This window comes from Hevea brasiliensis, chromosome 12 (genome assembly GCF_030052815.1).
Source record: "Hevea brasiliensis isolate MT/VB/25A 57/8 chromosome 12, ASM3005281v1, whole genome shotgun sequence".
Classification (NCBI taxonomy): domain Eukaryota; kingdom Viridiplantae; phylum Streptophyta; class Magnoliopsida; order Malpighiales; family Euphorbiaceae; genus Hevea; species Hevea brasiliensis.
Window position 1 is genome coordinate 20047551 of NC_079504.1, and position 15048 is coordinate 20062598.

The window sequence follows — 15048 nt, forward strand, 5'->3', positions numbered from 1 at the left end:
TAATATTATCTTTTGGATTTTTATGTCTGTAAATTAAATTGTGTATGTAAATTTAATTTAATACAATGTTTATGAGTTTATCGAATTATTTTGAAAACAATTTTGAGTTGTGAATTTTGAATTGAAATTTGGTTGAATTGCATTGATTTGAGAATTTATTGGCGGTTGAGGTTGAGAAATGAAATTATTGGGAGTGTTTTCACAGGTTTTGAAGAACTGGTTTTTCCCAATTATAGACGGCACTCTGCTGAAATTTTTATAAAATTTGCGGAAACTTTAAATTGATTGAAAATTTGATATGTGGTTTAACTTCAAATAAAAGTTTTTAATTCCTACCAAAAGTGCTCGCCACCTTCAAAAGAAGTAAAATTTGTTTTAAAATCCCTTATAGTGTATTTAATGGGTTATCAGTAGGCGAAGTTTGGTAATTCATTAAATATACTATGAGATCATGTTATGCCTTACGGAGGGGTAAGGTGTGACACTGAAAGTATTAGTGATGAATAACTTATTGCTAAAATTTATTAACGACATATTTTTATATAATAACTTTTCGCTGGTGAAAGTATTAGGGATGAATAAGTCGTTGTTAAATATTATTAGTAATGACTTTGTATAGAATATATTGTTATTGCTGAAAGTATTAGTGATATATATATATTATTGCTAAATATAATTAACGACAAATTTTTGTCTCTAATTTACATTATTAGCATCAAAATTATACAATTGACGCCATATATAAATATATTTTTATTGGTATAAATAATAAAAATCATGAAGGGTATTATTGACAACGCCAATGTTTTCTTTCTTCATGCATTTATAAAGACTAAATTTTGAAACACGTGAGTTATTTTATTATGTAAATATTGAATATTAAATATAATTATTTACATTAAAATGCTAATTTTAAGGTTAGTTTAGTTCTATAAATAAAAATATATATTAATTTTGAAATTACTATATTTTAATAAGATTATTTTTTTACAAAAATTTATATATTATAATTAATTTAATTATTAATATATAATATTAATTAATTATTAACTTAAATGTAATAAAATATAAATGTAATAGGATAATAAGTCTTTAAAAAATATGAATAAGTAAAAATACCGTTTAAAATCCGAATTGAGAAATTAATCTTGCATGCAAATTGACACATGCATTAGGTTAATCTAAATTCTGTTCTCTTCTATTTTTTTTAAATAAGTTTTTGAATTGGTTATTTTTTTTTTAAAAATAAGTTTTTGAATTGGTTATATTTTAATATTTTTTTAATAATTTAAAACTGATGTTGATTTCTTTATATAATGAGATTAGTTTAGCTAATTAGTTAACATAAAAAAATATTCTTCTTAAAATTAGAAATTATGAATAATTTTAAAATTATATGTTAATTTTTTATTTTAATTAGTATTAATATCTCATCTATATTCTGCTAATGGATGGAAAAACAATCTAATGGCATAAAACTTCAAGATACTAATTAATGAAAATGAAAATTTTAACTTTTAAAGGATAATAAGATAAATTTTTAAAATTACTCTTATAAATTATTAAAACAATATATATGAATCTTTTGTAGAATTAAAAATATTTTATTTTAGATGTAAGATACGAAAACGGAAGTATATCAAACGAACGATTATAAATCCATGTGTAAATATGAGACTTATTAATATATCTCATTTAATTAACAACTTTATCATGAATTTAATTTGGATTTGTTTATTCTATATTCCCGAGACCCATAGGTCTGTACCGGTGCCTACAACAGTTTGCGGTGTGGTTTCGAAGGCTACATATTTGACAAGGGTTGCATGGACGATAACCACCATTAGAAAAATTAGAAGGATGTCTAGGATTGCCATTTAGTGAAGAAGAGTGTGATGTAGGAAGCAGTGGTGGATTGCCCATTGGAAAAATGACCATATTAGTAATAGGAGGATCTTGAGAAGTTTTGATCAAAATTTCATGTGCAACTAGTTGGCCGTAAAGTTCATAAAAGGAAATTGGCTTAGTCTGCTGATTATTAGTTGATATTCAGACCCAAGTGGCCGAAAAAGTCCCGCGAAATCCCCCTCTTCGCATGGGCATCGTTTTGTCTTCTCGGGCCGATTCCGGCCGATCCGGCCACCAATCCGACTGGGTCTTGTGTCAAAACCCATCTATACCTCGAGAGCTTTCCATAGACACAAAGAACACCAAATTCCTTTTGCATTAGCTTAATAATATTGCTAAGGATCGCGGGGCAAAGTTTTAGAATTTTTAGAGCTCATTTGGGTAGTTTTTGCAAAAGGATTAATTATAAGGACTAAACTGTAATTTTTCATATTGTGATTGTTAAGTGTTTGGATGGGCCCAAGAGGGGCTATGTGATGGGATTAAGTTGTGGGTGTGTGGTTTGTGGATATAGAAGTGCGTTTTAAGCCCTTTTGCAGGTTGGGTAGGTCCTAGGTATAGGGGAGACTCTGCCGAATTTTCAGCACGACTTAGGACATCTTTGGTCTTTTCTTAGTTTGTATTGAGTCAAATGCATTAAATAATTGTAATAAAAATTGTCAGGTGAGCCGGAACAACCTTTCTCCTCCGCCTAGCGGCCACAGTGACTTCGGTTAAGTCTGTGAGTAAAATATTAATTTTAATTGTAATTTCAATATTATTATATGTTCAAGAATGCCCATGCATCACTTATAAATATGTATCAATGTAGTTAAACACTAGGCACGTTTTATATTGCATTCATAATTGTTGAAGTGCCATGGATATTGTTTGTGGTAATTTGAAGCAGTGTGTGTGCGTGGCGTATGTGTGGTATGATATTGGATATGGACAGGACGGGTAGACACGGCTTGAGAGACACTCGCTGGGACTCCGTCCTTCGGGGTAGACATGGCTTGAGAGACACTCGCTGTGACCCCGCATTTGATTTATTAAGCGAAAGTCCGGTTTGAGAGACACTCGCTGGCAGAGGTTGGATTAAGAGGGCTGTATAGGGGATCAGCTCCCATATATGTATTGTTTGACAGTGTTGGGTGTGTGAGTGCTCCAAATTGCCTTTTTGCTGTTATGATATGAATTGTATGAAAATTATGAGAATGTTGCATATCACTCCACAGGGTGCATTAGCTTTAGATAGCTATAGAGATTATGATTAAAATTGGTATTTTACTCTCTGAGTCGAACGCTCACTCCTGTTCATCTATTTTTCTAGGCTACAGGAGGATTATTTATTGTGGCTAACCTGCTCTTCTTCTTCGCAGGTCCATTAATAGTATTTAATGTATTTTGTACAATTGAGTTAATTTTTAGACTCCGCATGTGTTAAAAGCACTTATTTTTATTTTGGACCTATTATAAAAGTTATGTTGGACCTGTAAAATTATCAACTGTATGCATGATGGGATTGGATGAGGGAGCTGAGCTCCCATTTGAGTTATGACATTTTGATTATGTGGAGGGTGAGCTGAGCTCCCCAATTTATTATATATTGTGTTTACAGGTCAGACGAGTCAAAAACTCCCCATTGAATAATCCATTTTATAGCCAGACTCTGTCCGGTTGAATTCTTGAAATTGGGCCCAAATGGGCCTTAGAGTTGGATTGAGGAATAATTAGGCTTACTATGGGTCTCGGGGGCTTTAGGCTAGCCTAGGTCCTAGTGCTGGTCCAACCCATAGGTTGGGTCATGACAAATGTGGTATCAGAGCTTAGGCTCCAGATTCATAGGGAATATTTGTCTAAAGTGTTGGGAAGAGTCTAATAGGAGTCACATGCGGAGAATAGGGTCCACATTCGTTCTGCATTGCCATCTTTGTTTCTAGATTCATCTTTGTATAATTGTGTGTAAATATGAGTCTATAGAGCTGTATAACATGCCGTTTTGAATTTTTGTGGGCTAATGCTGTTGAATTTTAGGAAAATGCATAGAAGCAGAAGAGCTGCCACTGCACCAGAACCGGATGTGCTTGACGAGGTGTCGACACAGAATGAGGCACCTACCCCGAGGAGACAGGGTAGGAGGCTTAGAGCTGCTCAAGTAGAAGAGCAGCCGCCACCAGTTCTGGACAGTCTTTTATGGCCCAAGGTCCCATGGACCCAATGGCAGCTACCTTAGCCGAATTGCAGAGAACCATTGATATGATGGCACAGTATATAGTCCACCCTCCTCAACAGCAGCAGTTCACCGCACCAAGAGGGGAACCTTACAAACAAATAATTAATTTTAAGAAGTTGGTGCCTGGTACTTATGATGTGTCAGATGATGCCTATCGGTTTTTGGATTCCTGCAAACAGGTAGGGATGGAGTTGCAGTTGACTGATAGAAGGCTTATAGAGTGTGTGTAGCATGTCATGGGGCCTGTGCCTAGGCAATGGATGAATGACTACATTGTTAGTAGTATGCCCTAGAGCATATCATTTAGTATGTATCTTGTACATATTTTTATTAATAAAAGGCATTTTCACTTTTCCGTTTACATAATATATTTATGTGTAATAGAAAAGGTCCATTGATATTTTGTTAGAAATATTATTCTTAAGTTGTTATGAATATGAGTGACAATATTTCTAGCACAGAGTATCATAAATAGGTTCACAATCGAGGATACTTCATAATAAGGACATGACTTATCCAGAAAGATCGTATTCATGTTTGTTCCCAAGTTATTTATATGAGATATAAATAAGATGGAATGGTGAGTCTCATGCCATATAACAAACATGATAGGCACTTATAAATGATAAGTAGGCCGAACCAGTGACATTTATGACAAGCACATGGAGTTTACTCTTGTCAATGTTTTGTCATAAATCATATCAGTATATATAATCTTTAGACCTGAGATAGCACAGTTATCTTGTATATAGGTAGTTTGAGTTTGATACTGCTTTCATGCTTGTACTGTGTATGGGTATATGGGCATGTGTTGGCTCCTACTAGTTATATATGGAGGTAGGTGTTGATCAAGATGGAATCTGTTCCTCTAAGTAAATAGAGATAAAATCCTATGTTCATTTAATTGTTCTTGATGTTTCAAGTTCTGGCCAGACAGATAGATTTATTCGTAAAAGAGTTTACGATGAGAAAATCTTTTAATCAAGAACTGGAATTAAAAGAGAACATAATATTCATAGCAAATGGAGTTTGACATAAACCATGACTCCAGCTTGAGTTGGGATTTTGTAACAGAGAGATTCTAGTGCATGGTAACATATGATTATAGGTTCATTTAAGGTAAACCTTATTACTAATTGGGTGGCCATGGCATGCTATGCTAGGTGTTAACCATGGTCTATGAGGTTCATAAAATGATTTAGAGAAATCATTTATGGTAAGAAAGAGTTCTGATGATCTTAAGAGTTGATATCATGTCTCATTGCCAATTAGTGATGAGCCTAGTAAGTCACACACATACACAAGTTATTACCTATTTAAATATGATTTAATTAATTAATTAAAGAGTTTAATTGATTAATTAAATAGGTTTGGTTTGCAATTAAATTGCAAAGTCCCTAGCATGACTTGAAACCAAATCTAGATTATTGGATGTGTAGTATAAATTAAATTTATATTTAAAGTGTTTAAATATGAATTTAATTAATGAGAAATTAATTAATAGAGATTAATTAATTAATTTATATTTGATATAAATTAATTAGAAGAAGAAAAATAATTATTTTGGGTTAAGAACTCAAAATTAAGACACAGGGGCATTTTGGTCATTTCACAGTGTGACACGTGGCACCATGAGATGGTGACACATGGGATTACACATAAGCTTGCCAAATGTTTTTTTAATCATGTAAGATGATTAAAATCAAGATTAAATATAGGTTTGACACTTGGCACAATGTGATTGGGTTACTTAAACCTAGAGCTAATCAAAGGGTGACATGTGGCAAGGGTTTAATGTGTTAACCTAGCTATTTAAGTGTTGTTATGAAAAGAAAAGTAACCAGTAGCCACTCCTCTCATTTGTCACGCCACTTTGAGGATTTTCATCTATTCTTCTTCATCTCTCATCAATTCAAAGAGATTAGCCATCAATCTCTTGAATTAAGAACACTAGAAATTGTTTCTAGTGTCCTGTTTACATCTCTAATATCTTAAAAGGAAGAACTTGAATTTCTAATTAATAGAAAAGGCTTTAGAAGCTGTTCAAGGGCTACCATAGGTGTTCTTGGTGTGGACAAGCTAGAGGGACAACATTTGGTGTCCTGAAGACGAATCTCAAAGGCGCAGACACGCTGCAGTGCATCAAGAGGTTAGTGTAATCGTTCTTGATTTAATCTAGGGTTCTAAAATTAATCTGATTAATTTTAAAATCTTAAATGGCAAATACAGATCCAAAAACATATTAAAAGAGTTTTAATATGTTGTTTATCATTGAAATCAAATAGATAAAAATAAATCTTGCATGATGCATGTGACTCTAGGTGAAAATTTTTGAATTCAATGGTATAAACTTGTGTTTTTCACGCTTCCGTTCCTTCATACATATTACCTCGGATTGAAGATTTGCCTTGGACTCAGTTTGTGGAACTGTTTATCAATAGGTTTGTGCCAGAAAGCTTCAGAGATCAAAAGCAATGGGCCTTTGAGGCCTTAAGGAAGAATCGTAGATCTGTAGATGAATATGCTATAGAATTTTTAGAACTGAGCAGGTATGCCCCTACAGCAGTAGCTACAGAAAATATGAAGGTAAAGAGGTTCCTAAAGGGGCTGGACAGGAGGTATGCAAACCTGGCCATGATGCCTGATCAGTCTTTTGATATGGTAGTTGATCGAGCTCGACATATTGAGATTAGCTATATAGGAGATGACAGTGGAAGAGCAAAGAAGAAATAAAGCAGAGAGTTCTTCAGGTGTTCCCTACACGGGTACCACGGATAGTGGCGGCCAAAGTCATTACAGAGGAAGAGGTAAAAGCAACAAGAAGGGTGGTTTTAAACACAAATCTCGAGGATTCAGACTAGGGTACAGATCCAACAGTGGTCACAGTTCGGGTTACAGCAGTTCGGGGTCTGGTTCAGGATCCTCCTTGGCACCTTGCACACAGTGTGAAATAGGACATTCAGGACCTTGTATGATGGGTTTAGGAGTATGTTTCCGGTATCGCCAGCAGGGTCACTTTGCTAGAGAATGTCTAGTGTTCAGCGAGCAACAGATGGGGTCACAGGATTCTGTTGCAAATGTTCCTCGTCAATTGTATCCTGGTGCTTCTAGCATGGCAGGCAGTCAGTTCAGTGGCCAACAGGGCCGAGGACAAGGAGGACGTGGATTAGAGGCAGGTCAGGAGGTAGAAGTCAATATCAGGGTTCTTCAACGTAGGGTAGGGGTCAAGGTCGGCCTTTCACCTTGACCCACCAGGATGCTCAGGCTTCCAATGCAGTTGTGGCAGGTATTCTTCTAGTCTGTTCCTATGAGGCTCTTGTTTTGATAGATCCGGGGAGCCCAATAGTAGAATGCCATGAGATTGAGTAGGAACCCTATAACTTTAGAATGCCCTTTGTCTGTAGCTACCCCACTTAGTGACAACATAGATGTGGATATGGTTTTTTCGGGTAGCCCAATAGTAGTGGATAGAAGGATCCTCCCAGCAGACTTGGTTCCTCTACCAGTAATGGATTTCGATGTAATTTTGAAAATGGATTGGTTGGCAACTCATTATGCCACTTTAGACTGCAGGAACAAAAAGGTATATTTCCACGTACCTGGTGTGGAAAAGTTTAGCTTTGATGGTGACAGGAGCATGGCTCAATATAATTTGGTGTCAGCAATTAGTGCTAGAAAAATATTGAGGCGTGAATGTCAAGGGTATTTGGCATTGGTGAGAGATACATCTGTAGAAGGTGTTAACATGGAAAATGTTCCTGTTGTCAGAGAATTCATGGATGTCTTCCCTGAGGAGTGGTGGTGTCGAATCCACCAGAAATTAAATTTAACTGAAATTACCAACTATGAAATATTTTCTGTAGCAAATGGTAAGTCCAGGTTGAACCCTAGAGACTGAATTATTAATTTTCGTCACTTGTGTGTTGAAAAACGAAAGAAACAAAGATTGGGGGAGGGGGGGGGGGTTTATAACACAAAATCAGAAGAAATTAGAAATTCAAGAACTAAATATGAAAATCTCAATTTAAACAAACTTCAGTCCAGGGTAATTCTCATTCCTATGCACTGATTTGATCATAGACAAAGAAATACAATTATCTCTTATTGAATACTTAACGTAGATTTACTAAACAAGCGAGGTAAACCCCTGACTTCCCTATACTCATCAATTCGAGCCCAGCACTCTTATTGACTCTAATTATTAACTGAGTTGGTATTAAGCAATCCTCATCAGATTAATAATTGCTTTAAGAAAAGGAAGTAGTTAAGCTGAACAATAATATATGAAGCATAAATCATTTAATCCATCATATTGTTTCCTTAGGTTATTATCGCAAACTGAGATCATAATCAATAAAACCTAATTGCCACTTATGTTCAATCTTACATAACAATTATGGATTATGAAGATGAACTAGCATTTGATCTCATTAAACAATCAACTAATAGGCCTTTTTAGCAAATCATTCAATAGATCAAAGACAAATAAATAAGAAAATAATAGATATTCAAAAGAACATAAATTAAATTAAGAACCTGGTCTCACAAATCAAGCAAAAGAACTTGAATCCCTTTAACTGAATGAAAAACTTAGCCACTTATGGCTTACAGAAAAATAAAAGAAAAACTAAAGAAGAATTCTAAAAGATGAATGGAGAGGCTGCTGAATCTCTGAATCTCCGGTTGCCTTTGAGACGGCTGCTAACTCTTCTATTTATAATAAATGGTCTAGGGTTAGGTTTTCTGTCAAAAACTACAACTGGAGCGGAATTAGGAATCTGATTGTCGACGGATACACGGCCCGTGTATCATTACACGGCCTAGAGCCTGGGGGCCGTGTAACTTATTGGAGCTGAATGGTCTTGTTTCGCATGGGCATAGAAAGTTACACGGGTCTCCAAGATTTACACGGGCCAATTTACATGGCCCGTGTACTTTGTCTTTTCCTCAGTTCTCTGGGTTTCTTTTGGCAGAAAGTTATAAGGGTCTCCAAGATTTACACGGGCCAAGTTACACGGCCCGTGTACTTCGTATCAACCACGCTTCTCAATCCTTCGACCTTTCCAAGCTTCCTTCCACACTATATTGCTCTGGAACTTCACCAAAACCCTAAAAAAGTACAGCAATAGTCAAATTTGTCCATTTAACATAATTATTTCAACAACTCTCTAAACATATGGCTAATAGATAACTATACTTTAATCAACTGAATTAAACATAAAAACACATTAAAAGCACTAAATGTGATGGGAGTAAAATTAATAAATTATGCACTTATCAAATTCCCCTACACTTATTCCATGCTTGTTCTCAAGTATGACTTAAATTCTCCATTAACTCCACTTAGAAGTTCCTTAACTTCACCCTATCACAATCATTCTCTAACAAAAGATTAAAAGTTTGAAAGAAGAGGCAAGTAAGGTAATAACCATCACAACAAATTCCATCAATACCATACCAATATATCAACAATTTTCCAACATAAAACAATAGGCTTGAAATCAATTAAGCTTACACATTTAGAGTTCCATAAAATTTTAAATCAATACATACCAAAATACAAGGTTAATTTATCAAGGCACAACAATTATAACTCTTTGCAAATCTTAGGGGAGACAGAAATGGGTTTTTTTTTTTTATTCAAAATTGGAACTTCTCTCTTATTACAGTTACTTTTAACCGTCACCTTCAGAAAAGTCCCTTGCTCATATCCTAGCTAGCTTTTGGCCTGAGAATCGACATGGGGTTCATGAAGACCTCTGGTTAGTTTGCTTAACTAAAATAGTAGAGTAATTTTCAAGTTCAACCTTTTATTTCTCCCAATTTATGCATCTACGTATTATAAAGTGCCTTGATAGATTAAACAAAGTTCTAAAATATGCATGACACTAGTTTAAAGCACACATAACTAATTATTTCACCATTAAATCAAGCCTAAATGGTTTATGTAGAAAAAAATTTCTCTATGGTATGAAGAAGAGGGAAAATCTATCATTAAAGTTACTATTATCTTGCCTAAAATTTCAAAAATTTAATCTAAAGTAGAAAAATTATTTCAAGGACAAAGCACTTCTCTCCGAGAGTTAATATAGAATCATGAATCAAGCTTATAAGAACAATTTTTTTTTTAATTAAAGCAACAAAAGCAATAAATTTCTCCTTCCCCACACTTAAAACTTACATTGTCCCCAATGTAAAGCCTAAATGCAAAAGAAAAGGAATACAAAATGCTAGAAAATAAAATAAGATAAAGGAAAGAAAACAAATCTGATTGTAGCTAACAAGCCACCCATGGGTTGCCTCCCAAGTAGAGCCTTTGTTTATTATCGTTAGCTCGACATAGCAAAACTCCTTAATCCACTGAATTCTTTTGAAACCCCTCATAAAATGGCTTGAGTTCATGATCATTGACCTTGAACACTTTGTTAGTTCCTAAACTTTGAATTTCAACTGCACTATAAGAAAACACATTAGTAACAACAAAGAGTCCAATCCAACGAGAACGCAACTTACCAGCCATCAACTTTAGTCTGGAATTATACAATAAAACTTTTTGCCCAATCACAAACTGCTTCTTTAGTTTGTCATGGAATGCCTTGGTCTTTTCTTTACAGATCCTAGAATTTGCATAAGCCTTAAGGCGAATTTCCTGTAATTCATGCAAATGTGATTTTCTTTCTAACTCATCCTCAAAAACATCTTGCACAAATGTATCAACAACATCAATAGAAAAGACAGAATGATTATCAGCAAGATACTTCATAGCATCAAAAATATTAAATTTGACAGTCTCTCCATCAAACTCCATAGTTAAGGTACCCTCATCCACATCAATTTTTGTCTTGGCAGTTTTTAGGAAAGGTCTTCCAAACAAAATCAAAGCTGAATTTGATGAGAGAGCACTATCATCCTCCATATCTAGAATGTAAAAATCTGCAGGAAAAATCAATCCTCCAACCTGCACCAACACATACTCAACTACTCCCAATGGGTAAGCATTAGAACGATCAGCTAACTGAATAATGATACTGCTTTCTTTCAAAAGACCCAAATTTAAAGTTTGAAAAACTGAATTTAACATAATATTAATAGATGCTCCTAAATCTGCCATTGGACTTTCAAATTTAGAATCACCTATTCTGCAGGGAATAGAAAATGAACCTGGATCCTTACACTTAGGGGCTAATTTTTGCTGAATTAATACCGACACATTTTCCCCCACACTGATCTTCTCATTATTCTTCAACTTGCGCTTTGTAGTGCATAATTCCTTAAGGAATTTAGCATACTTGGAAACTTGTTTGATTGCATCAAGTAAAGGTATATTCACTTCCACCTTTCTGAAAGTCTCCAAAATTTCTTTCTCTTGTTCTTCTTTTTTATTTTTAGCCAACCTGCATGGGAATAGAGGAAGAACAACATTATTAACCTTATTTAGTTTGGATTCAGTACTTACCTCAACTTCAGGAACTTCAGACTCTTTTTCTCCTTGCTTCTTTTTTGGCTCATGTGGAGCTTGGTTATCAACTTCTTTCCCACTTTGCAATAATATAGCACTTGCATTTTCTCTGGGGTTCATGACTGTTTGTGACGGGAGCTTTCCAGAACTTTGAGCTTCCAGCTTGCTCACAAATGAGGCTAATGACCAATCTACCTCTCTATGTTTTGAATGCTATTTTTGGTCTCCTATTGAAACTGTTGTGTATTGTTAGCTAAGGCTTTAACAATTTCATCAAGTGACATACCTTGATTTGAGGGAGGCGGAGGTGGATGTGGTTGTGGTTGATTCACTTGTGGTCTTTGCTGTTGGCATCGGTTTTGCACCGGTTGATTCCCATAACTCAAATTAGGATGATCTCGCCATCCTGGATTATAAGTATTAGAATAGGAATCATATCTGCATTGTGGCTGTCCATAATGTCCTACTGCATTAGCATGTTGCATTGACTCATCTTCTTGTAACACAGGACATATATCAGTAGCATGACCCGAACCCAAACAAATTCCACATGCCTTAAAAGTTTGCATTTTTCCTACAGCCAACTGCCTCACCAAAGAAGTTAAATCAGAAATTTGTTTCTCAAGGTTAGATGTACTTACCTCATTTACCTTTATAGGTGTGTGGTCCATTCTCATTCCAAACTGTTGAGAATTTGCTGCCATGTTAGCAATCAACCTTCTTGCCTCTTCTGGTGTCTTGTCAACCAAAGCTCCTCCACTAGCAGCATCTATTATACTGCAGTCCATTGGTAGAAGTCCCTCATAGAAATATTGAATTAACAGCTGCTCACTTATTTGATGATGGGGACAGCTTGCGCACAACTTCTTAAATCTCTCCCAGTACTCATACAAGGTCTCTCCATTGTATTGCCGAATGCCATAAATTTCTTTTCTTATATTGGCAGCATGAGAAGCAGGAAAATACTTCTCCAAAAATATTTACTTCATCCCATTCCATGAGTTAACAGATCCGGAAGGAAGGTAATACAACCAATCCTTGGCTGTGCCTTCTAGTGAGAAGGGAAAAGCTCGAAGCTTGATCTGATCCTCTGAAACTCCTTGAGGTTTCATGCTGGAACACACAACATGAAATTCCTTTAGATGCTTATGTGGATCCTCACCTGCAAGACCATGAAACTTGGGCAACAAATGGATTAGTCCAGATTTCAATTCAAAAGCAACATTTAAAGCAGGGTATTGAATACACAAAGGCTGTTGGTTTAGATCAGGAGCAGCCAACTCTTTCAAAGTCCTAGCAGCCATGGTCTCATTTTCAGAACTTGATTTTGAATCCGAATCCGAACTTAACTCCCTTGGAGATTGGACTCCTTCAAATGTACTCACAATCAGCCTACCTTGCTTAGCCAATTTTCTCAACTGTTTAGCTGTTTTTTTCTACTTCTGGATCAAAGATCAACTCACCAGATTGAGAAGTTCTTGTCATAAACAAAAAGAAATCAAAGTAAAAACAGAAAAATGCCTCAAAACCCTAGAAAACGATGGAATTTGGCCTTAAGAGGGTAGGGCATTGGTCTTGATCATAGCGTCGTTTCCTTCAAAATAAGTATGGGCCGCCTCCAAATTCAACCAAAATCCTTAATGAACAGTAACAATGAATAGTAACATCGTAATTAAAATTTTTTTTTTTTCGAAAACTTGAAAATAGCAACAAATCACAAATAAAATTAATAACAAAATATCCTAACACCAAAAACATGAATTCCAATAAATTTCAATCCCCGGCAACGGCGCCATAATTCTTGGTGGGCATCGAATCCGCTAGAAATTAAATTTAACTGAAATTACCAATTATGAAATATTTTCTGCAGCAAATGGTAAGTCCAGGTTGAACCCTAGAGACTGAATTATTAATTTTCATGCACTTGTGTGTAGGAAAATGAAAGAAATAAAGATTTGGGGAGGCGGGGGTTTATAACACAAAATCAGAAGAAATTAGAAATTCAAGAACTAAATATGAAAATCTCAATTTAAACAAACTTCAGTCCAGGGTAATTCTCATTGCTATGCATTGATTTGATCATAGACAAAGAAATACAATTATCTCTTATTGAATACTTAACGTAGATTTACCAAATAAGCGAGGTAAATCCCTGACTTCCCTATACTCATCAATTTGAGCTCAGTACTCTTATTGACTCTAATTATTAACTGAGTTGGTATTAAGCAATCCTCATCAGATTAATAACTGCTTTAAGAAAAGGAAGTAGTTAAGCTGAACAATAATTTATGAAGCATAAATCATTTAATCCATCCTATTCTTTCCTTAGGTTATTATCGAAAACTGAGATCATAATCAATAAAACCTAATTGCCACTTATGTTCAATCTTACATAACAATTACGAATTATGAAGATGAACTAGCATTTGATCTCATCAAACAATAAACTAATAGGCCTTTTTAGCAAATCATTCAATAGATCAAAGACAAATAAATCAGAAAACAATAGATATTTAAAAGAACATAAATTAAATTAAGAACCTGGTCTCACAAATCAAGCAAAAGAACTTGAATCCCTTTAACTGAATGAAAAACTTAGCCACTCATGGCTTACAGAAAAATAAAAGAAAAACTAAAGAAGAATTCTAAAAGATGAATGGAGAGGCTGCTGAATCTCTGAATCTTTGGATGCCTTTGAGACGGCTGCTAACTCTTCTATTTATAATAAATGGTCTAGGGTTAGGTTTTCTGTTAAAAACTGCAACTGGAGTGGAATTAGGAATCTGACTGTCGACGGATACACAGCTCGTGTATCACTACACGGCCCAGAGCCCAGGGGCCGTGTAACTTACTGGAGCTGAATGGTCTTATTTCGCATGGGCACAGAAAGTTACACGGGTCTCCAAGATTTACACGGGCCAAGTTACACGGCCCGTGTACTTTGTCTCTTCCTCAGTTCTCTGGGTTTCTTTTGGCAAAAAGTTACACAGTCCTCCAAGATTTACATGGGCCAAGTTACACAGCCCGTGTACTTTGTATCAACCATGCTTCTTAATCCTTCGACCTTTCCAAGCTTCCTTCCACACTATATTGCTCCAAAACTTCACCAAAACCCTAAAAAAGTACAGCAATAGTCAAATTTCTCCATTTAACACAATTATTTCAACAACTCTCTAAACATATGGCTAATAGGTAACTATACTTTAATCAACTGAATTAAACATAAAAACACATTAAAAGCACTAAATGTGATGGGAGTAAAATTAATAAATTATGCACTTATCAAGGAGCTTCCAGGGTTGCCACCAGGAAGGGAAATAGAGTTTTGCATTGATGTTGTGTCGGGTACAAACCAATATTAATGCCGCCTTACAGGATGGCACCAGCAGAATTGAAAGAGCTAAAGGAGCAATTATAGGAGCTTTTGGACATGGGTTTCATACGTCTGAGCACTTTACCCTGGGGT

The 15048-nt window shown here is 35.3% G+C and overlaps 1 non-coding gene across 1 annotated transcript; it reads left to right on the top strand.

The window, feature by feature from the left end:
- The first annotated feature begins 12416 nt into the window (after positions 1-12416).
- LOC131171490 (small nucleolar RNA R71) lies at positions 12417-12523 on the top strand. Its single transcript, XR_009142150.1, has one exon. It is a non-coding gene; the product is annotated as a small nucleolar RNA R71 (small nucleolar RNA).
- Positions 12524-15048: the final 2525 nt, after the last annotated feature.